We start from the raw sequence: 23,539 nt of genomic DNA, 5'->3' as shown, positions 1-23,539 counted from the left end.
GAAAAATAGATCATCTTCCTTCAAGTTCACTATTTATATGACTGTTTTGCAGTGTAAGAAGGACTGTGGTAATCTGCATACTATTCATTGAGAAAACTGTAATCAGCTTAGGAAATAATAATTTTCCTCTCAACATAACCAAGGAGGATCAGATATCCATTCTATGACTTAGTGTTGCTGTGTTTATTTGATGTGGACAGACTGTACCTGAAACTGCTGTGTGATCAGCTAGGATTCCCACACATTCCAGGGCATACAGGAGTTGAAATTTTAAAAAAAATTCCTGCATTATAATGTGCAATCTAGAGCATAGCAATGACAACTATGTACCAGGTAAATGTCCTGTAACTCTGTTCCAATCCATTGGCCTAAGTATTATGACTCCAGAGCATGTATTCTTAATGCCTCACTACCCTGGGCATGGGAGATGGAGAGAAAGGGAGACAGACATCAAAGGTGATGCCAAAGTTTTGATTCCAAGTGATGGGGAGAATGATGAGAAGTCACGAAGGCAACAGGTTTGGAGGGGAAGATGAAGAATTCCATTTGAATTTGTGCTATCTGAAAGGAAGTGTCCATTAAGCAATTGGATATGGGGAGGCACTGGCAGTGTTGTGAGTTTAAGGAAAGAAATTGCATCCAGGGAGATAGACTTGGGAGTCATCAGCATAGAAGTGGCAGTTAAAGCTGTCATGAGCTTATCCCTCACAAGCAAGTAGAATCAGAAGGAAAAGGGGCTTAGTTTTCTTCACTTTCACTGCTACCGTCTAATTCAAGACATCAGTATCTTTTGCAATAATCTCCTCACATTTCTCTATTTTGCCTCTTATTCAATCCATTCTCCCACACTGCCCTCAGCCCAGGTGATCTTTTTAAATGTGGGTCTTCAAAGTTTAAACCCATCAAAGTTTTCTCATTACACTTGGAATAAAATTCAAACAATTGCTTAGGAAAGTCTAACAAGTCTCAAGTCCATAAGGCACATGCTAGACCTTCCATCTAACTTTATCTTATGCTGTTGTTCACTATTCTAAGTTCCTGTCATACTGGCTCTCTTTAAATTTCTGGCAAACTCCAAATTCTTTTCCACATCAGGACCTTTGCTCCAACTCTTCATCTGCTGGTTCCTTTTTTTCCTTCAGTTATCAGCTTAAATGTCACTTGCTCAGAGAAGTTTCCCCTATGCCCCAAATGTAAAGAGTTCTCCATCACTACATCTTGTTCTTTTGCTTTATAGCATGTATCTGAGTTCAGAATTGTATAATAATTTGTGTTTACTTTAAAATACCTACCTCCCTCTTTGGATTGTAAGGAATCCACTGAATACTCAGTGCCTACCACATAGTAAATACTCAGTTAAGTACTTGTTGAATGAATTAATCTACATTCATTCAAGTAATATATTTTAATCTATACTGTAATCATCAATATCCTCTATCATTTATGTATTCTCCATATATCATTTGTCCATCTATACTCTATCATTTATGTATTCTCCATATATCATTTATCCATCTATCATTTATTTATATGACTCTGTACATGGGTACTGAGTAACTGAAACTCTAAAGCCTCATTTTTTTGTCTCCCCACTGGTACAAATAGATCATTTTTATACTTTATGCAAGCAGCTGCAGATGAATTTCTGTCAAAATCAAATAAAGACAGTAACATTTAGATGGAAGACAGGAATGACCTTCTTTCTCTATGTTCTGTTTAGAAAAAAGTTCATTTCCAAATTGGCTATCATGTTGTCTATAAATATTATGCAAACTACCTTGAGTCCTTATAATATAAGTTAGGTTATAATGAGAAATGAGTAGTAATGGCCCTGAAGTCAATTCTCTGGGTATGATTTTTTTCCAACATACTTATGGAGCAGTATAGCAGAGGTTAGGGTTCATGAAATAAGGAAATGTGGGGCAGAACCTCTTCTTTCACTAGATCTCTTTATTTTTTACTCCTTTCCTACCTTTTCTGTTACCTTGAGGGTAGATGGTGAGAGGAAGGTGAGTATAGGAAAAAGTGAAAAAGGGAGAGTATGGGAAAAAGTGAAAAATCTTACATGTAATCTGGCTGTAGGTGCCCCCTAATAAAGAAGCTACTGTGCAACGAGTGTATTCAAGCTGAGCTCTTATGACCCAACCTCAGTCCCTGTCCGTAGAGGTATACCTTGTCCCTCTTTCTCCTGGGTTTGTCTATCTGGCAGAAAATTAGTTTATGAGGAGTAGCTTGAGCCTGGTTATCTTCTGTGGTCTCCCATTGGCCGACAGGAACTCACATCCTTGTCTCAACAGTAGGGAAGTGTAGGCTGTTTCCCCTTTGCTTCCTTCTCTCTTTGCTGCCATCATGGGTAGCCCCAGACACCTTATTATCTTCAGATGGAAGGCAAGCATACATCTTCCTGTTCTCAAATACTCCCAAATGCTAGGGGTCACATATCAGGTTCACTGTCTCAGAGTTCCAGCCTTGGTGGTCACATCAAGATGGGCCTCTGGATTTTGTAGTTCAGCAAAACCCCACCCCTGGAAGTGAGATGTTTGTCTCTCCTTCTCTAAGGTTCTCCCAGTCCTTAAGAGTGGTTCTCTAAGGGCTCTTCCACTGAGAGAAGAGAAGAAAGCCAGTGTGCTCTCTACTTACATGAATCCCCTTACCAAATGTTCTCCGCACCTCTGTCCTTTTCCCCTACAGTTCCTTCTCAAAACAGCAGCCAGAGTAATCCTTTGAAAAACTCAAGTTAGATTAGATTACTCCTTTGCTAAGAATTTTCCAATGGTTTCTCATCTCATTTAGAATTAAATTCAGTGTTCTTATCATGGTCTGTTTGTTCCCCTTGATCTGTCCCTCACTATTCCTTTGATCCCATTTTTCTGCTATTCCTTTTCTTTAGCTCATTCTGCTCCTTCCTTTTCCTTGAACACAGCAGGCTTAATTCTTTCCATATGCCTGGAATGTTCTTCCTCCGAACATCCATTTGGCTAGCTTTTTCATCTACTTCTATGTGGATGTCATCTTCTCAGAGAGACCTTTGCTGACCACCTTATCTGAAATATAACCCTACCCCCCACACCCCTATACCACTTTTGGCATCTGAGCAGTGTTGACAATGGATATCCTGAGTTTTTAAAGTCCATAGCCATTATTTTTTTTACTTGAATCTAAAATGAGTATGTAATTTTTCTACTTTATTGATTTGTTTAATATATCTATTCATTTAGCTCATAAGTTCCTGGGAAAGCAGAATCATGACCATTTTTATTACTTCTGCAGCAAATAGGTACTTAATAAATGCTTTTTGAAGCTTGAAGGAAAATCCAGATAGACTGAATAGTTTTTGAAGCTCTCTGAAAAGCTCACTGCAGGATATGTAATTTACTGATTTATGCAGTTTGGTTATTGAAAGTTATGATGAATTTTAGTAGACTTCCTACACTCTGGTTTCTACTCTAACTCTCCCTTAATAACACTGACAGATTGCAGTTTTTAAAGGACTGCTTTCATCATCTTCCTGCTTTGCTCAAAACCTTCAAAATCATGTGTACATGGTTGTGTGTGACTATACATGTATGCATGTGTGTATCATGTTAAGCCAAAGCCTGCTTGCTTCCCTCTCCCTCCTTTCCTCCCTTCCTTCCTTTATCACTGTTGTTTAGTGAGCACCGTTATATATTAGGTCTATTGTTTTGTATTTTACCTGCAAAATTTCCCTATAACCCTCACAACATCTTGCAAGGATCTGTTATTATCCTCATTTTACAGATGGAGAAAATGGAGTTTGTACTGGCTAAGAAGCCTGTCTCAGGTTACTCAGCTGGTAAGTGGCAGAATTGCAACAGGAGCTAAATCTGTCTGTTCTAAAGCTTTGGTACCAGTGTTTCCTCAAACTCAAGAAATATACAGACTACTTTTATTTATTTGTTTATTTGAGTTTCATTTTTTCATCGAGGTATAATAGAGTTAGAGTGAAGTACACAAATATTGTGTTCAGTTCAAGGGATTTGTAAATATCTGTTCATCCAGGTAACTACCATTCAGATCAAGATATAGAATATTCCTAGTCCCTTAGGTAGACCACTTTTTAAAGACAAGAAATTTTTTCATAGATATCCAATGCTGACTTAAATTATTTTTATTAAATTAAAATAAATAAGTAGAAAATTATATATAATCCTCTTATGTTTGTAGTTCTTGTACAAGCATAAAAACAAATTTATATATTTAATATAAATGAAGCTCAAAATTTAGCAAAATTTCAATTAGCAAAATTTAATAAGACATATAATGTTTTGCTGAAACCAAACTCTGTCACCATGTGAATATAGTATTGGTTTTATAGATGGGTATTTTGCATTTGCTATGCCTATGTCACTTTGTGATGTCATTTTTTTTTTCCACTTGAGTTGTCTCAGAACCTTTATTCATACACTACTCTATGACACCATTTTGACCTTGTTTCATGTGAATATATAATTTATATCTTGAATCAGGTTCTGTTTTGTTCTCAGGAAACCTCAATAGTTAAAGTAGTTAGCACCAGTATAATCACATACATACAAGATGTGGGTACTGAACTCTCTTGTCAGTACTTGGTATTGAGGTGGTCATAGGGATAAATCTATCAATTATAAATCTTTACTTAGACAATTAAATAAATGAAAACACAAAATTTAAAAATTCTTTCGGAGGGAATTCTCTGGCGGTCCTGTGGTTAGGACTGGCACTTTCACTGCGGGGGCCCACGTTTGATCTCTGGTCGGGGAACTAAGATCTGCATGCCACGTGGTGCGGCCACATTAAAAAAAAAAAGTTCTTGTGGAAAACCTTGTGGACTACTAGGGCTATGCCTGTAGAATTTCAGTTAGGGAAACACTGCTGTGCCCTGCTTACTCCGATGTCTGACACTCGAGGTCCACCATACTTGAGTCATTTCTACTTAGAAAACAACATTGGTGATAAAACATGCCTCCTTCTCTGTTAGGCTGGTGTTGTCACTCTCTGAGGAATGTGTCATGGATATTCCTAGTATATGCCTTAACTTTACTGGAAAACCTTCCCCTAAGCTATTGCCTATTTAATGCTGACCATTCTTAAATTCACAGTTAACATTTCAACTTCTTCATGAAATCATTCCTAATCTCTTTAAGCTGTGCAAATCTCTTTTTCCTAGTATTGTGTCCATATTTTAGTACTGACCTTATTTAGTTCATAATGATTTTTACAACTTAGCATAATATAATTTATAGTCTTAAAGTTTATTATATTATTATATATGTATTACTTTTAGTCTCTAACTAGATTTTAAGAGTTTGGGGTCAGGAGTTTAAGTTCTGTGATAGTGTGGTATAGCAAAAAGAACATTGCTTTTTAATTATGGTTAAATTACTTATTAGCTCTGTGACTGGAAGCCTCATTGAAATTGTTTTCATATTTAAACATTGGCATTAATAATTCAGGGGAGTTAATATGTTTAAGAAAGCCTATAATAATGACCCCTGGAAGCAGAGTCTTAATGGTGAATGTTTATTTACTCTTTATTAAAGATGGGTATGGCTATAGCTACATGAAAATTTACCAAGAAGATAGAAAACCTGAAAGACCTTGAAACTGCTGACAGTTACTCACTTTTGGTGATTAGCAAAACCATCAAAAGAAACATAGAATGGTTGTTAAGTGACTTGGAATCCCGGAGAACTCAAATGGTGAAAAAAAAAGGAGCTATTACAAGTGAATAGCTGACTGAATATATAGTATCATGGGATAGAAATGGGTTTTCCAGACTAATTGGGAGCCTGGAATATATCTTACAAAATCTGGAAGAAAACCTTCAGAGTTTTCAAAGAGTTTTCAACTCAAATTTAAAAGGAGTTGAAATAGAGATAGAGATAATTTTTATCAAAAAATTTAAATCCAAATAATATACAGGTTAGCAGGTCTAACACTGACAGATCAATAGTGGAAAAGATGCATTTTCACTGGAGAACATAAGGAAGAGGGTCATTAATAACACTTTTGGCCTTAAATGTATCCATACCAATGCAGAACATAGTAATGAAGAAAGTGAACTTGGAATGTTAAGACAAGGATGTAGTTATTATCTTGAGATTAAGGTGGGATGGGGTTTAGAATTAGAATAATGAAATGGCATAAAGATGCACTTTGTTCAAAGAAGTCAAAAGAATGGTAGTGTGCTTTGAATTTTTTTTTTTCAAAAAGTTGAGGAAGCAGTGAAATAAACCTCTAGTCTGAGCATAATCTGATCAATGAGAGAAAACTGCTTGAATGGTGAAAGTGTGAAAGACCATGGATAACAGGGACCGTGTCATTTTGGAGTTTGTAAAACCAAAGAGAAAAGGAATGAGGGAATGTCTGGACCACTACGTCATGCTAAGTAGTGATAGTTCTTATTTATTGAAGAGTTACTAATATACAAGACACTGTAGTAAGTGTTTTACATTGAATATCTCATTTAATTCTCACAACTCTTATCCCAGTTTTACAGATGAAGAAACTGAGGCTTAGAAAGGTTAAGTAATTTTCCAAACATCACACAAAAATTTAGTAGTAGAGCCAGATTTGAATCCAGGCAGTCTGAATTTAGAAATATCTTTCTAAGAATTTAAATTTCTTAGAGTTTTTAGAGAAGATAAGTGGATTTCCTTGACCAGTGAATTTAAAAGAAAGAATCGCAACCCAAAAGACCCAGAATAGCCAAAACAATATTGAGAAAGATCAAAGCTGGAGGTGTCGTGCTCCCTGATTTCAAACTATACTACAAAGCTACAGTAATCAAAACAGTATGGTACTGGCACAGAAAAAGACACATAGATCAATGGAACAGAATAGAGAGACCAGAAATAAACCCACACACTTATGGTCAATTAACCTATGACAAAGGGGGCAAGAGTATACAGTGGAGAAAAGACAGCCTCCTCAATAAATGAGGTTGGGAAAACTAGACAGCTACCTGCAAAAGAATCAAACTGGACTATTCTCTCACACCACGCACAAAAATAAATTCAAAGTGGATTAAAGACTTTAATGTAAGATCTGAAACCTTAAAACTTCCAGAAAAAAACATAGGCAGTATACTCTTTGACATTGGTTGTAATATGACATTGGTTGTAATATTTTTTTGGATATGTCTCCCTAAGCAAGGGAAAGAAAAGCAAAAATAAACAAATGGGACTACATCAAACTAAAAAAGTTTTGCACAGCTAAGGAAGCTGTCAACAAAATGAAAAGGCCACCTACTGAATGGGAGAAGATATTTGCAAACAATATATCTAATAAAGTGTTAATATCCAATACATACAAAGAACTCATACAACTCCACAGCAAAAACAAAAACAAAACACCAAAAACCAAACAATATGATTAAAAAATGAGCAGTTGATCTGAATAGACATTTTTCCAGAGAAGGCATACAGATAACCAACAGGCACATAAAAAGATGCCCAACATCACTGATCTTCAGGGAAATGCAAATCAAAACTACAATGAGATATTACCTCACACCTGTCAGAATGGCTATTATCAAAAAGGCAACAAGTAACAAGTATTGGTAAGGATGTAGAGAAAAGGGAATCCCCATACACTGTTAGTGGGAATGTAAATTGGTGCAGCTACTATGGAAAACAGTATGGAGATTCCTCAAAAAATTAAAAATAGAACTACCATACGATCTAGCAATTCCATTTCTGGGTATTTATTCAAAGAAAACAAAACCAGTAATTTAAAAAGATATATGCACCCCTATGTTCATTAGGGCATTATTTGCAATAGCCAAGATATGGAAGCAACATAAGTGCCCATCAATAAATTAATGGATAAAGAAGACGTGAGATATATTTATATGCACACACACATATATATATATATAAAACGGAATATTACTCAGCCATAAAAAGAATCAAATCTTGCCATTTGAAACAGCAGGGAGGGATCTAGAGGGTATTACGCTAACTGAAATAGGTCAGACAGAAAAACACAAATACTATATGATTTCACTTATATGTGGAATCTAAAAAACAAAGCAAATGAATAAATGTAACAAAGCAGAAGCAGAGTTATAAATACACAGAACAATCAGGTGGTTGCCAGAGGGAAGAGGAGCAGGAGGAGGAATGAAATAGGTGAGGGAGATTAAGAGGTACAAATTTCCAGTTGCAAAATAAATGAGTCATGGGTGTGAAATGTACAGTGGGGGGAATATAGTAAATAATTATGTAATATCTTTGTATGGTGACAGATTGAAACTAGACTTATGATGGTGACCATTTTGAAATGTACAGAAGTATTGAATCACTATGTTGTGTAATAGGAACTAACAGTATTGTAGGTCAATTATACTTCAAAAATAAACAAATGAACAAATAAACTCATAGAAAAAGAGATCAGATTTATGGTTACCAGAAGTGGGAGGAGAAATGGGGGGCGGGGAAATTGGATGAAGGCAGTTAAAAGGTATAAACTTCCTGTTATAAGATAAATAAGTACTAAGGATATAATGTACAACATGATAAATATAATTAGCACTGCTGTATGTTATATATGAAAGTTGTTAAGAGAGTGAATCCTAAGCGTTCTCATCACAAGGAAAAATATTTTTTTCTATTTCTTTAATTTTGTATCTATATGAGATGATGAATGTTCACTAAACTTATTATGATAATCATTTCATGATGTATGTGAATCAAAGCGTTATGTTGTACATCTCAAACTTATACAATGCTGTATGTCAATTATATCTCAATAAAACTGGAAGAAAAAAATAAAAGAAATGACAGCTTGGTAATAATGACAGGCCTTCAAATGACACGTTGACTTTACAATTTGAGATCACTCCAGTGAAGGAAGAAAAAAATGCACCAAATAAACTTATGTGGTACACAAGAATTGGGTGATACGAAGGAAGGGTGCCATTGACGTTTTTCCCTTATCTTCTACTTGCACTTTATGATCTTTAAAAAGAAGATGGAAGAGATTAAAATTTAAAAGAAGAGATACCTATCACTTAGGGATTAGGTTTGGCTGCTAGGAACTTAAAGTTATAGTAGCTTAAACAGGATAGAAATTCATTTCTCTTTTCTGTTAAAATCTGTTGGTGGGTAGTCCAGGACTGGCCCAGTGTCTGTGCTCTATAATGTTCTCATGGACCCAGCCTTTTTTTGGTTCTGCCGCATGTAGACATTATTTTCAAGGTCACCTCATGGTCTAATATAGCTGTTCCAGCTCCAGCCATCACTTCTATATTTCAGCCATCGAGAAGGAGGAAGGGAAGAAGGGCATGTCTCCATACTATAAGGATACTCTTAAGTTGCACATACTAGTTCCTTTTATTTCCCTTGGCCAAAATTAGCCAGAGTCACACCTAGCTATAATGAAGGCTGGGAAATCCAAATTTTAGTGTGGATATATGCATTTCTGCCTAGAATCTGGGAGGTCTATTAGTAAATTAGATGGAGGCAGAAACATATGGCAGGTAGGGTGTAGAATCTAGCAAATTTTACCACATATATGTAGTCAAATTCAAAGAGAAGGGTAACAGAAACCTGTAATAATAGTGTCAGGAAAGGTAAAAGCCTAGAATAATCTGAAACATATAGAAAATTCTAACAAAATATTAGCTTTTGATTGTTTAAAACTTTTTGCATATTTTTGGAATAAATGTAAATATTTGTAATTCTATTTAGAATAAACAGAATAAAAGAAAGTGGTAGATAATTCCCACTTGGGGAAAATTCTAACATTAATAGGTGATGGAGAAATAGTAGAATTAGTCCCCCATATAGTTTTCGCCTCTTCTATCAAAACTATTAAATTGGAAGAAGAACATGCTGATGAGAAATTGAAAGCTCAAATAGCATAGGACAGCACCTTGATTCTGGCCCTCAATGTTTGCCTGCATTATCTCAGCAGCCTCCTTAAAAATTCTTGCTGCTGCTTGGCATACATTTTCTCCTCTCACCCTCCAATCAAGTAAAGAAGACAGCTTCTTTACTCCCACCAATTATTTCTCTAAAAATAAATCTTATCATTCCATACTTAAAAATTTTTTTTGGTTCTCTATAATTTATAGAATTAAATTCAGACTTACGATGGCACATAATGCCCTTCATGGTATGTTTTGAGCTTTTCTTTCATCTCATCTGTCTATTCCATTATGCTTTTTGAGCTCCAGCTTTGCCGAACTTCTTAGTGTTTCCTGAATATTAGACTTACTAATCCTTTTGTTTGAATGCCCCTGTTTGCCTGGGAAATTCATGGACAGTCTTTAAGACTGAACTCACATATCTCCACCTTTTAAAAGCCATGCACAGGTGGATAGTTTTTCCTCTGTATACACGTGGGATTCTGTACATATTTCTGTTGCAGCACTTATGTTGAAATAAATATATTTATTTACGTATCTTTCTTCCCTGTGTGAGTTCCCCAGGGGAAACAATTTAAAATGTATTGCTCAGCACTTAGTGAATGTTCAAAATATTTATTGACTGATTGGTGAGAGCATGCAGATGGTCTAAATTAATTCAAGTCCCTAGGGTCAGATGAAATACATGCATGCTAGAGTAGCAAAAAAAAAGAAAAAAAATCAATCTACTATTTAGGAACTATTGCCAGGTATCTTGGAGGAAATTTGGGTAGTAAAAGTGTCAAAAGACTGGAGATAGGCAATGTCCCAATTTTTACAGTTGGTATAAAAGCATACCTAGAAATCATAGACTCAAAAGCTTTAGGCCATACACAATTGTAGAACAGATTATTAGACAGATGGCTTGAGAGCACATTGGGAAACATACTGAAAATTATTTTTATTTAAATGTATTTCTATTATATTTTAACCTTGCCTACTTTCATAGAGAATTAGAGGCAGATGTTGATTCCTAGGAACCTGTAAATGTTTACTTAGGACAAGTTAAAATTGTGTGAAACTCTTTTCCTATGTTTCTTGAAACTTATTGACTGAGAATAATGGCTATATATTCTGTAAGGCATTTGATGATGTCCCTCATGTACTCTCTATTGTGGTTTTATGTGAATCAGATGATGTATTTGTGTATTGAAAACTATAAAACTCTATGCCAGAGTTTCTCTATTTCTAGTCATTTGTTTAGTACCTTTATATTTTTCACCATATTCACATACTATGTCTACTTTTATATACCTAACATTTTTCTTTGTCACCTGATTTTCTTTTATTTAAATTTAAACTTAACCTCATCCTAAAAGAAAATAGCTGTAAGGACACAGGTTTGTGTAATGTACCAGTGATAATTTTTCTAATATACTCTGTAATAAATACATATCTAGGAACAAAAAAATGATGGCCCATGTGTCATTTTGAATACAACCAGTGTATAAATTTATAACATTTTATGCTACAATCATTGTTTAAAATATGGGGAATTTAAGCTAATTCAAAATACCAATACCATGAGCGATTTTTATCTATTGCACCATTGCATGGTACACAAAGGCAGTTGATTAATGGATTGATATTGAGTTGGAAGGGTGTTTTGAGTGACAAATTGCAGGGCTGTGAATTTTGTCCTGACCTGATTGACATTTTATTAGTGACCTGAAGACATAGGAGGTGAATGGGTTCAATTGGAAATGACATAACCTGGAAGGGATAACTAATATAATAGATCATAGAACTGATTCAGTTAACATAGAGGATACATACTTAGGTTAAGACAAACAAATGTTTAAATACAGAAAGAAGAAGATCTGGCAAAATTGCTTAGGGTTTTCAGTTGGCTATAAACTCATTAAAAGTAAAAAATTTTATATAGATGCCCAGAAAGTAAATGCACACTTAGATTTTAGTCTTAAAGGTCATATGCTCAAGAAAGTGCTTTAAAATGGAGTGTCCAAATTAAGAGAGTTAAATATTCTGCAGCTGATCAATCTATATCTGGAATATTACGTTCAATTCCAGGAAGTAATCCAGGAAAATTATAGATCTGGAAATGCTTTCATTTGCGAGAGGGAGAGTTGAAGGAACTGGGCATGTTAAACCTAAAGAAAAAAAAAATCTAAGTTGGGGCATGAGAATTGTTTTCAAATACAATATTGGAAAAGCTTTCAACATAGAAGGAAAATGTTATTTATCTGCATAGTCTTAGTGAGCAGATTTGACTACAGCTCAATAAAAATTAAAAGAATTTAACAGTCAGTGATACTAGAGGGAAGCTGCCATGATTGCTGTATGGTAGTTTTGGGGGTGTGCGTGTATGTTTGTATGTATGTGTGTCAATTGACAGAGAGGTGATCCTTTAACTTTGAATGCTTTTAATTTTTACAATGATCATGTCATCAGAAAAAAAGATATTTCTATTTTGAAATGTAAAATTTAAAACTACTGGAGAAGGGGAGTGGTTGGAGGAGACTCCTGCTTCTGTCACCTAATACCCATGTATTTTTGACTGATTCCTTAACTTCTCCAAGCCTGAAATTCCTCTTCTAGAAAATGGGGATAATAATACTTTCCACACTGGATGATTGTGAAGATTAAATTAATGCTGTAAGTGAAAATTCCTAACACAGTACGACTTCAGTTTAGGTATTTAGTTTTTTTTTTTTTTTTTTTCTTGTATATGATCTTGAGTTTACTATTGAAGGGACAACCAAAAATTAGTAGGCAGCCTAAATTTCAGCACTAATTTTGAACCTTAAACTGTTCAGTCCTAACTTGTGATTTGAAAGTTATGTGGTATGGGAAAAGTAATATAGACGAAAGAAAATCCTGACCTATATATATGCTTTTGGTCACTAATGGAAGCCCTCACAATGTCATATTAGAGTCTTCATATTCATTATTTTCTTGCTTGTCTTTTTTTCAGTGATTCAATATTTTTATAGATTATAATCCATATAAAGTTATTACAAAATAATGGTTGTATTTCCCTATGCTGTACAGTATATCCTCGTTGCTTACTTATTTTATACAGAATAATTTGTGTCTCGTATTCCCATATCCCTAACTCTCCTGTCCCCCGTTCCCTCTCCTCACTGTTAACCACTTGTTTGTTCTCTATATCTGTACGTCTGTTTCTGTTTTGTTATACACATTTGTTTATTTTTTAGATTCCATATATAAATGATAACAGAGTATTTGTCTTTCTCTGACTTATTTCACTAAGCATAATACTCTCTAGGTCCATCCATATTGTTGCAAATGGCAGAATTTCATTTTTTTTTTATGACTAATATTCCATTGCATATACATGTCACATCTTTATCCATTCATCTGTTGATGGGTACTTAGGTTGCTTCCATATCTTGGCTATTGTAAATAATGCTGCTCTGAGCATTGGGGTGCATGTATCTTTTCAAATTAGTGTTTTTGTTTTCTTCAGGTATATGTTAGCAGTGGAATTGCTGGACCATATGATAGTTCTGTTTTTTAGGTTTTTTTGAGGAATTTCCATACTATTTTCCATAGTGGCTGCAACAATTTACAATTCTACCAACAGTGTGCTTAGGGTTCCCTTTTGTCCACATTATTGCCGAGACTTGTTATTTGTAGAGTTTTGATGATAGCCATTTGATGATATCTCCTTGTGGTTTTAATTTGCATTTCTCTGATGATTAGCAATGTTGAGCATTTTTTCATGTGCCTGTTAAGACATGAAAAAAATGTCTATTGGAAAAAAGTCGATTCAGGTCTTCGGCCCATTTTTTAATTGGATTGTTTGTTATCTTGATATCGAGTTGTACGAGCTGTTCATATATTTTGGATATTAACCCTTTATCAGTCATATCAGTTGCAAATATTTTTTCCCATTCAATAGGTGTCTTTTCATTTTGCCGGTGGTTTCCTCTGCTGTGCAAAAGTTTTTAAGTTTAATTAGGCCCCATTTGTTTATATATGCTTTTGTTTCCTTTGCCTTAGGAGACAGATCCAAAAAAATATTGCTAAAATTTATGTCAAAGAGTATTCTGCCTATGTTTTCTTCTAGGAGTTTTATGATTTCCAGTTATACATTTAGATCTTTAATCCATTTTGAATTTATTTTTGTACATGGTATGAGAAAATGTTCTAATTTCATTCTTTTACATGTAATACTGCTTATTGAAGAGATTGTCTTTTCCTTGTGTATTCTTGCCTCCTTTGTCATAGGTTAATTGACCATAGGTACATTGGTTTATTTCTGGGCTCTCTGTTCTGTTTCACTGATCTATATGTCTGTTTTTGTTCCATTACCATGTTGTTGGTTACTATAATTTTGTAGTATAGTCTGAAATCAGGAAGCATGAGGCCACCAGCTTTGTTCTTTTTTCTCAGGATTGCTTTAGCAATTTAGGGTCTTTTGCAGTTTCATATAGATTTTAGGATTATTTGTTCTAGTTCTGTGAAAAATGTAATTGGTATTTTGATAGGGATTGTGTTAAATCTGTCTATTGCTTTGGGTAACATTTGGCAATATTAATTCTTCCAATCCAAGAACATGGGATGTCTTTCCATTTCTTTGTATCACTTTCAAACTCCTTCATCAATGTTTTGTACTTTTCAGAGTATAGTTCTTTTACCTCCTTGGTTAAGTTTATTCCTGAGTATTTAAAATTTTTTGGATGCAATTTTAAACAGGATTGTTTTTCTACTTTCTCTTTTTGATATTTTATTATTAGTGTATAGAAAAGCAACCGATTTTTCTATATTAATCTTGTATCCTACAACTTCACTGAATTCATTTATTAGTTCTAATAGTTTTTTGGTGAGGCCTTTAGGGTTTTCTATGTATAGTATCATGTCGTCTGCAAATAGTGACAGTTTTACTTCTTACCTTCCAGTTTGGATGCTTTTTGTTTCTTTTTCTTGTGTGATTGCTGTGGCTAGGTCTTCCTATACTATGTTAAATAGAAGTGGTGAGAGTGGGCATCCTTATCATGTTCCTGATTTTAGAGGAGAAGCTTTTAGCTTTTCATTGTTGAGTATGATGTTAGATGTGGGTCTGTCATAAATGGCCTTTATTATGTTGAGATATGTTCCCTCTATACTAACTTTGATGAGAGTTTTTATCATGAGTAGTTGTTGAATTTTGTCAAATGCTTTTTCTGTGTCTATTGAGATGATCATGTGGTTTTTATCCTTCTGTTTGTTAATGTGGTGTATCACATCAATTAATTTGTGAATATTGAACCATACTTGCAACTCTAGAATAACCCACATGATCCATTTTATTTATTTATTTATTTAAAATATTTATTTATTTATTTTTGGCCGCGTTGGGCTTTTCTGCTGCGTGAGGGCTTCTCATTGCGGTGGCTTCTCTTGTTTAGAGCATGGGCTCTAGGCGCATGGTGTTCAGTAGTTGTGGCTCGAGGGCTCAGTAGCTGTGGCTCGTGGACTCTAGAGTGCAGGCCCGGTAGTTTTGGCACACAGGCTTAGTTACTCTGCAGCATGTGGGATCTTCCTGGACCAGGGATCAAACCCATGTCCCCTGCACTGGCAAGCAGATTCTTAACCACTGTGCCACCAGGGAAGTCCCAATCCATTTTATATATTGTTGAATTCACTTTGCTAATATTTTGTTGAGCATCTATGTTCATCGAAGATATTGGCTTGTAATTCTCTTGTTTTGTAGTGTCTTTATTTGGTTGTGGTATCAGGATAATGGCGGCCTTGTAGAATGAAGCTAGGAGTGTTCCCTACTCTTCAATTTTTTGGAATAGTCTGAAAAGGATAAGCATTAGCTCTTCTTTATATATATGTATATATATTTTTTGCTGTGCCACGTGGCATGCCGGATCCTAGTTCCCAGACCAGGGATTTCACCCGTGCCCCCTGCAGTGGAAGCGCAGAGTCTTAACCACTGGACCACCAGGCAAGTCCCTCTTCTTTATATGTTTGGTAGAATTCCCCTTTGAAGCCATCCAGTCATAGACTTTTGTTTTTTTAAATTACAAATTCAATTTCACTACTAGTGATCGGTATGTTCAGATTATGTATTTCTTCCTGATTCAGTCTTAGAAGGTTGGATATTTCTAGAAATTTGTCCATTTCTTCTAGGTTGTCCAATTTGTTGACATATAACTCTTCATAGTATTCTCTTACAATTTTTTTTTTTGTATCTCTTTGGTATTGGTTGTTATTTCTCCCCTTTCATTTCTTGTTTTGTTTATTTGGGTCCTCTCTTTTTTTATTGTTGAGCTCGGCTAAAGATTTATCAATTTTGTTTATTTTTTCAAAAAACCAGCTCTTGGTTTCACTGATCTTTTCTATTGCCTTTTTTTTTTCTTCTCTTGATTTTATTTATTTCCTTTCTGATATTTATTATTTCTTTCCTTCTGCTGACTTTGGGCTTTGTTTATTCCTCTTTTTCTAATTCCTTTAGACAGAAGTTTGGGTTGGTTATTTGAGATTTTTCTTGTTTCTTGAGGAAGGCCCGAATCACTATAAACTTCCCCTTTACCACTTCTTTTGCTGCATCCCATAGATTTTGGAAAGTTGTGTTTCCATTTTCATTTGTCTCGAGGTATTTTCTGATTTTATTTTTGATTTCTTCATTGACCCATTGGTTTTTTAGCAACATGTTGTTTAGTCTTCACATGTTAGTGCTTTACCCATTTTTCTTCCTATAATTGATTTCTAGTGTCATACCATTGTGGTCAGAAGAAATGCTTGATATAATTTCTATCTGCTTAAAGTTGTTTAGACTTGTTTTGTGGCCTAGGATGTGATATCTCCTGGAGAATGTTCCATATGTACTTGAAAAGCATGTGTATTCTGCTATTTTGGGATGGAATGTCCTGTAAATATGTATTATGTCCAACTGGTATATGTTGTCATTTAAGACCACTATTGCCTTATTGATTTTCTGTCTGAATGATTTGTCCATTGATGTATGTGGGGTGTTTAAGTCCCCTACAATTATTGCATTATTGTCAATTTCTCTCTTTATGTCTCAATATTTGCTTTATATATTTAGGTGCTCCTGTATTGAGTGCATAAATGTTAATGAGTGTAATATTCTCTTCTTGTATTGATCCTTTTATCATTATATAATGCCCTTCTTTGTCTTTTGTTATAGACTTTGTTTTAAAGTCTGTTTTGTCTGATATGAGTACTGCTACCCCCGCTTTCTTATCTTTTCCATTTGCATGAAATATCTGTTTCCCCTCACTTTCAGTCTGTGTGCTTTAGTTCTGAAATGAGTGTTTGTAAGCAGTGTATATAGATGGGTCTTGTTTTTTAATTTAATCAGCCACCCTGTGTCTTTTGATTGGAACATTTAGTCCATTGATATTTAAATTAATTAGTCATAGGTATGTACTTATTGCCATTTTATTACTGTTTTCCAGTTGGTTTTTGTAGTTCTTCCCTGTTCGTTTCTTCTTTTAGTTTCTTTGCTTGTGGTTTAATGATTTTCTTTAGTGGTATGCTTGTGTTCCTTTTTTTCCCTTGTTTTTGAATATCTGTTGTATGTTTTTAACCTGTGGTTACCATGGGGTTCATATATGTTGACTTATAACTATATCTATTAGTTTTAAACAGGCAGTCCTTTGAGGTCAAACACATTCTAAAAGAGCTACATTTTTTTCTTCCCTCCCCACATTTTGTGTTTTTGATGTCATATTTTACATCTTCTTGTTTATCCCTGTACTGATTATTGTAGTTATAGTTAATTTTACATTTTTTTGTCTTTTAATCTTTGTGCTATCTTATTTAAGTAGTTGATCCTCAGCCTTTACTATATATTTGCCTTTACTAGTGGAATTTTTCCTTTCCTATAGATACTTACTTCTTATAGCATTTTCTTTCCCACTTAGAGAAGACCCTTTAATGTTGCCTTTCACGTCAGTTTAGTATTGTTGAACTCTTTCAGTTTTTGCTTGCCTGAGAAGTTCTTTATGTCTCCTTCAATTCTAAATAATAACCTTCCTGAGTAGAGTATCCTCGGTTGCAGGTTTTTCCCTTTCAGCTTATGCCATTCCTTTCTGGCCTGCAAAGTTTCTGTGGAAAAATCAGCTGATAGCCTATGGGTGTTCCCTTGTATATGACTCTTTGTTTTTCTCTTGCTGCCTTTAGAATTCTCTCTTTATCTTTAACTTTTGCCATTTTAATTATGATATGTCTTGTTGTGAGTCTGTTTGGATTCATCTTGCCCTGTGCTTCCTGTACCTGGATATCTGTTTCTTTCTTCAGTTTTGGGAAGTTTTAAGCCATAATTTCATTAAATACATTTTCAACCCCCTTCTCTCTCTTTTCTCCTCTGGGCCCCTATAATGTGAATGTTGTTAAGCTTGATATTATCCTAAAGATCCATTAAACTGTTCTAAGTTTTAAATGTTTATTTATTTATTTTTGCTGTTCTCATTGGGTGATTTCCATTATTTTATATTCCAGAACACTTAATGCATTCTTCTGTATCACCTAGTCTACTGTTCATTCCTTATAGTATGTTTTTCATTTCAGTTATTATATTCTTCAGTTCTGACTGGTTATTTTTGTATTCCATAGTTCCTTGTCAAAATTTTCACTGTGTTCATCTATTCTTTTCCCTAATTCAGTTAGCATCCTTATTACTAATGTTTTGAATTTTTTAATCCAGTAAATTGTTTTATTACTTGTTTTTTACAGGCATTTTCTCTTGCTTTTTCAATTGAGACAAATTACTCCATCTTCTCATTTTAATTAACTTTCTATGTCTCTGTGAAATTAAGTGAACAGTTACCTATTGCATTCTTGAAGGTGTGTCCTTATGTGGGAGTGTCCCTATACAGTCTGTACGTGCCTAGTGGCTTTGGTGGGAGAGCTGACTTTTACATGAAAAAGTTGTGTCTTTCCTCAGGGTGTGCTGGAAGGTATTACCTTGGTGGGAGGTGGAACTTGAGATGGAGTGGCTAGAACCAGAGCCTGGTGTGCTCTGGGGCTCCTCCTTTGGTCAGTGGCCATCACCACCCTATCGGGTGGGGTCAGGTCACAAGTTGCTGGAGCAGAAGCCCTGAGGGTCGGGTCCGAGGTGGCTCAGTTCCCTTCAACTGTGAGCTCTCCCCACTCCCAGCAACACTGGAGCAAGAAGAGCTGGCTTGGGCACTTGGTGAGGTCTGGGGCACTGGGCTGTGAAAGTCCTGTGGCCCTTAGATATCTCAACTGTCTCTGATGCACCACCAGTGTAAATGCCAGCAATGGCTGCCCCCTCCCTGCTCAGACACCACTTTGGGTTTGAGCCACCTCAGCATCTCATGGCAGAGGTTGTTCCCTAGTCACGGCAGCTCTTGCTTCAGTGCGGAGCTGCCACATGAGGCAAGAGGTGCTGGAGCATTCGCTCAGCTCAGGCCAGAGCATGTGCTGGGACAGTAGCAGGAAACTAGTCAGCCACCCCTGCATTCTCAAGCCACACTCTCTGCCCTTCATTGGGGGGCAAGGGAGTGCAAATGTGCTCCTCCCGAGTAGAGTCCAGGCTTCCCATAGCCTTACTGTTAATCCCACTGGCTCTCCAATAAGCCAAGGGGTCTCATCTTCCCTTTGTTGGACCTCATGGTTGGGGAGCCCAATATGTGGCTCAAACTGCTCATTCCTCAGGGATCTCCACTCATGTAATCTTCCATTTCCTGTAAGACCCCTCTCAGGGGCACAGGTCCTGACCTGATTGCTTTACTTTCCTTCCTACCCAATTCTGTGTGGATCTTTCTTACAGCCTTGGTTGTACAAGAGTCTCTCTGCCAGTCTTCAGTTAGTTTTCAGTGAGAATTGTTCCACAAGTAGATGTATTTTTGATGTGTTTGTTGGGGGGAGGTGAGTTGTGCATTGTCCTACTACACCATATTGATCTAACTCCCTTGCTTGTCTTAATGGCCAGTCACTGAGCAATAAATATGTGGGCCACATGGCCATTCAGTTTAGTTGCAATATGGATGAAATCATTAAATCATCCACTTTACATCCCTATTGTTTTATATAATTAAATTAAGTAGTTATTTAATGAACCAATTAACTGCTCTACAAGTTGACCCTCCAGTTACTTTGTAGAGTTCTCACCTAAGTCAAGTAAACATACTTAACTTTAGGCTAGATCATTAAAATGATGCTTTCAGATTTAACTAATTTGGGCGAGGGGGAAAGTAAATGAAGGGAGACCTCAGACAAGCACATCATCATTCAACCCAGGCAAAAAAAGATATGTCTTGGAAATCCATGAGACATCACTTCATGTCTTTACTTTTAGATTCTATATTTGAGAAGTTAATATTTTTTCAAAGAGATTATTTCGCTACCTAGAAACACTGCCACCAGGTAACAATAGCTCCTACATCTGTTAGTTCCAAAAGGAAAAGCTAAAGTTATAGAACCATTCTCTAGGATTTCTAAGCCATAGTATTCTTCTTGTGTCTCCATGATATAATTATTATTTTTCTATGTATTTATGTTTTATATAAAAATAAGCTTTGCTTTTGAGTAGTTGAGCTTAGCTACCACTATTTTAAAGATGATAATTTAGAAAAAAGAAGTGCAGAGATAAATGTTTAAGGTACAATCCATTACCTTCTAACTAATCCTTCACTTTTCTTCCATTAATCTACAAAAATTTTAGCTTGAAATCAAAGCACAAATCAAATCCATGTTCCCTCTTTGGAATGTCTTGGCTTCAGTGCCTGGCTTGTTTCTCTCAGTTGTCAACAAAGCACTGCCTCAGGAACAGGCAGCTCATTGCTCTTTTCTCTTCTCCCTTCCCCAAACTATTCACATTAAAAACAGAAAAGGTTTAGTTTGCCTTTATATTTTGCTACTTTGGAATTCTCATCTTATTTTTTTTGATTCATGCTAATGTCAAATTATAAACCATATTCCTTTCTGAAAAAATAAGCAATTGAGTGAAAAACAACCCTCAGAGGTTACACTAGCCTTCCCCTATAGATTTTTAATTTAAATCTTAGTCTACAGTTTCTTTGCAATTTCCAGAAAATGCATTTGCATTACCAAAGATGGATTATAGTAATTACCACTAATTTCAATAATGAAAATGGATATAATTTTCTTTGAAATGCTGACTTTAATTCTTTTTATTCCTTGCCAGCATCAATAATCTTCACACTGGTGAGGCTAGAGGTAGAGAGAAAGAGGATGAAGTGATGGAGATTGTGGTGGTCCCAGCTTGAATTTTGTTCTGTAGTTACTAAGGCTAGTTGTTTGATGCACACAAAAGGTTTATGAATATGAAATATGCAGATGTATTTTAAAGATATTCATTAAAACCAATATGCAAGTCTCCTGGTGCTTGCTCTGTTGCTCAGGCACCTAAACGACCTCAGTCCACTCAGAGTTCTCCAGAATGTCATGCTGTTTTTGAGCAAGGAGAAATTTCTTGAGGCTTGACTGTACAAGAATGGGAAAGAGATTGTATGTAGAGGGAAAAAGTCCCCTTGTGTTTAACGGACCACTTCACCAGTTACAAGAACGATTTCTTTGCAGTCAATAGCTTTAGCTGTCAAAGAGGAATAAGAAGTGCAGAGTAAGCATTATAAAAGGTTAAAGGCAAGAAAACTATGTCTTATACATAAAATACATTTATGTATAAAATGGATAGTGCTTACACAGTTTGTACATAACTTTAAGAGATACTTAGAGGAGGCAAAATATCAGGTTAGCAAATTCTAGATGTCAACATGAGAAACTTTTAAATAACACTTGCATGTACCTTTTATCTTCTGAAAATAAACTCCCTTCTAATGGCCAGTTGGAATAAAATGATTTCCAAATAATTTCTCTAGTACATGGTGAAAATATCTTTTGATTCCATATTAAATAAAGAATTACTACTTTTCTTAATCAAAATTTTTTTCATAAACAAAAATGTCTAAATTGGCAAAAGAAATATAGAATTAGTGTGATATGGTGAAAATAACAATGAATAGGGTATGAGAAAACCTAGATTGTAGTCCAAGTTCTTCATCACTTTAATAGCTATGTGGCCTTGGAACCTTAATTCATCAGCTACTATTTCTTCAGTAGCAATGGAGGGAGTAATAATCGCTGCCCTGTCTTCCTCGCAGGGTTCTGATGAGGATCAGTTGGGAATATTGAGAAATGACTTGCCATAACAGCCACTATCAACTCCACTTGTTCCAGGAAATGCTGGGCCACTGATGATCCTCTGCCCAAAACACCAAACACTCCTTCGTCTTTTTGAAACTTCCCTAAACTTCTTCTTTCCTTTTTATAGTCAACCAAGGACTATCAGTTTATCTGAATACCAATTAGAAAGTCTACCTAACTTCCAAAAATCCCACCTTCATAGGACACTTGCCAATCAGAGATTGTCTCAGTATTTCCTCTATTAAATTTTGCCTTCTTTCCAAAATTTTTGAACCTCTGCTGAAACAAAAGATGAGTTTCCTTCTTTCCATTTTTTTATTGGGTTGTTTGGTTTTTTTTGATAGTGAGTTGTATGAGCTGTCTGTATCTTTTGGATATTAACCCCTTGTCAGTTGCATCACTTGCAAATATTTTCTCCCATTCTGTAGGTTGTCTTTTCGTTTCTTGATGGTTTCCTTTGTTGTGCAAAAGCTTTTACATTTGATTAACTCCCATTTACTTATTTTTTCTTTTATTTCCTTTGCCTTGGCAGACTGATCTAAGAAAATACTGCTATGATTTATGTCTGAGAATGTTTTGCCTATATTGTCTTCTAGGAGTTTTATGCTGTCATGTCTTATAATTAGGTATTTAAACAATTTTGAGTTTATTTTTGTAGATGGTGTGAAGGAGTGTTCTAATTTTATTGATTTACAAGTAGCACTCCAGCTTTCCAAACACCACTTGCTGAAAAGACTGTCTTTTCTCCATTGTATATTCTTGACTCCTTTGTCTTAGATTAATTGACTGTAGGTGTGTGGGTTTATTTCTGGGCTCTTTATTCTGTTCCATTGATCTATACAGTATGTCTGTTTTTGTGCCAATACCATGCTGTTTTGATTACTGTAACTTTGTAGTATTGTCTGAAGTCTGGAAGGGTTATGCCTCCAGTTTTGTTCTTTTTCCTAAGGATTTTGTTTGGCAATTCTGGGGCTTTTATAGTTCCATATAAATTTTAGTGTCATCTGTTCCGGTTCTGTGAAAAATGTTAGGGCAGAAGACCTAAATAGACATTTCTCCAAAGAAGACATGCAGATAGCCAACAGGAACATGAAAAGATGCTCAACATCTCTAATTATTAGAGAAATGCACATCAAAACCACAATGAGGTACCACCTCACACAGGTCAGAATGGCTATCATCAAAAAGTCTACAAATAATAAATGCTGGAGAGGGTGCGGAGAAAAGGGAACCCTTCTGCACTGTAGATGGGAATGCAAATTGGTGCAGCTACTATGGAAAACAGTGTGGAGGTTCCTTTAAAAACTAAAAACAGAGTTACCATATGATCCAGCAATCTCACTCCTGAGCTAAGCCTGTGCACCACAACTACTGAGCCTGCACTCTAGGGCCCACGAGCGTATATCTGGAAAAGATGAAAATTCTAATTCCAAAAGATACATACGCCCCTATGTTCATAGCAGCACTATTTACAGTAGCAAGACATGGAAGCAACCC

General features: G+C 35.5%; 1 pseudogene; it reads left to right on the top strand.

Moving 5' to 3' along the window:
* The window catches only part of LOC102998512 (endothelial differentiation-related factor 1-like), a 415,405-nt pseudogene that overhangs the window by 101,240 nt on the left and 290,626 nt on the right, over positions 1 to 23,539 (top strand).

The sequence above is a fragment of the Balaenoptera acutorostrata genome, chromosome 4 (assembly GCF_949987535.1).
Source record: "Balaenoptera acutorostrata chromosome 4, mBalAcu1.1, whole genome shotgun sequence".
In the NCBI taxonomy this organism is placed as follows: domain Eukaryota; kingdom Metazoa; phylum Chordata; class Mammalia; order Artiodactyla; family Balaenopteridae; genus Balaenoptera; species Balaenoptera acutorostrata.
The sequence above is the reverse complement of the archived record's forward strand: the minus strand, read 5'-3'. Positions and strand labels throughout refer to the sequence as shown.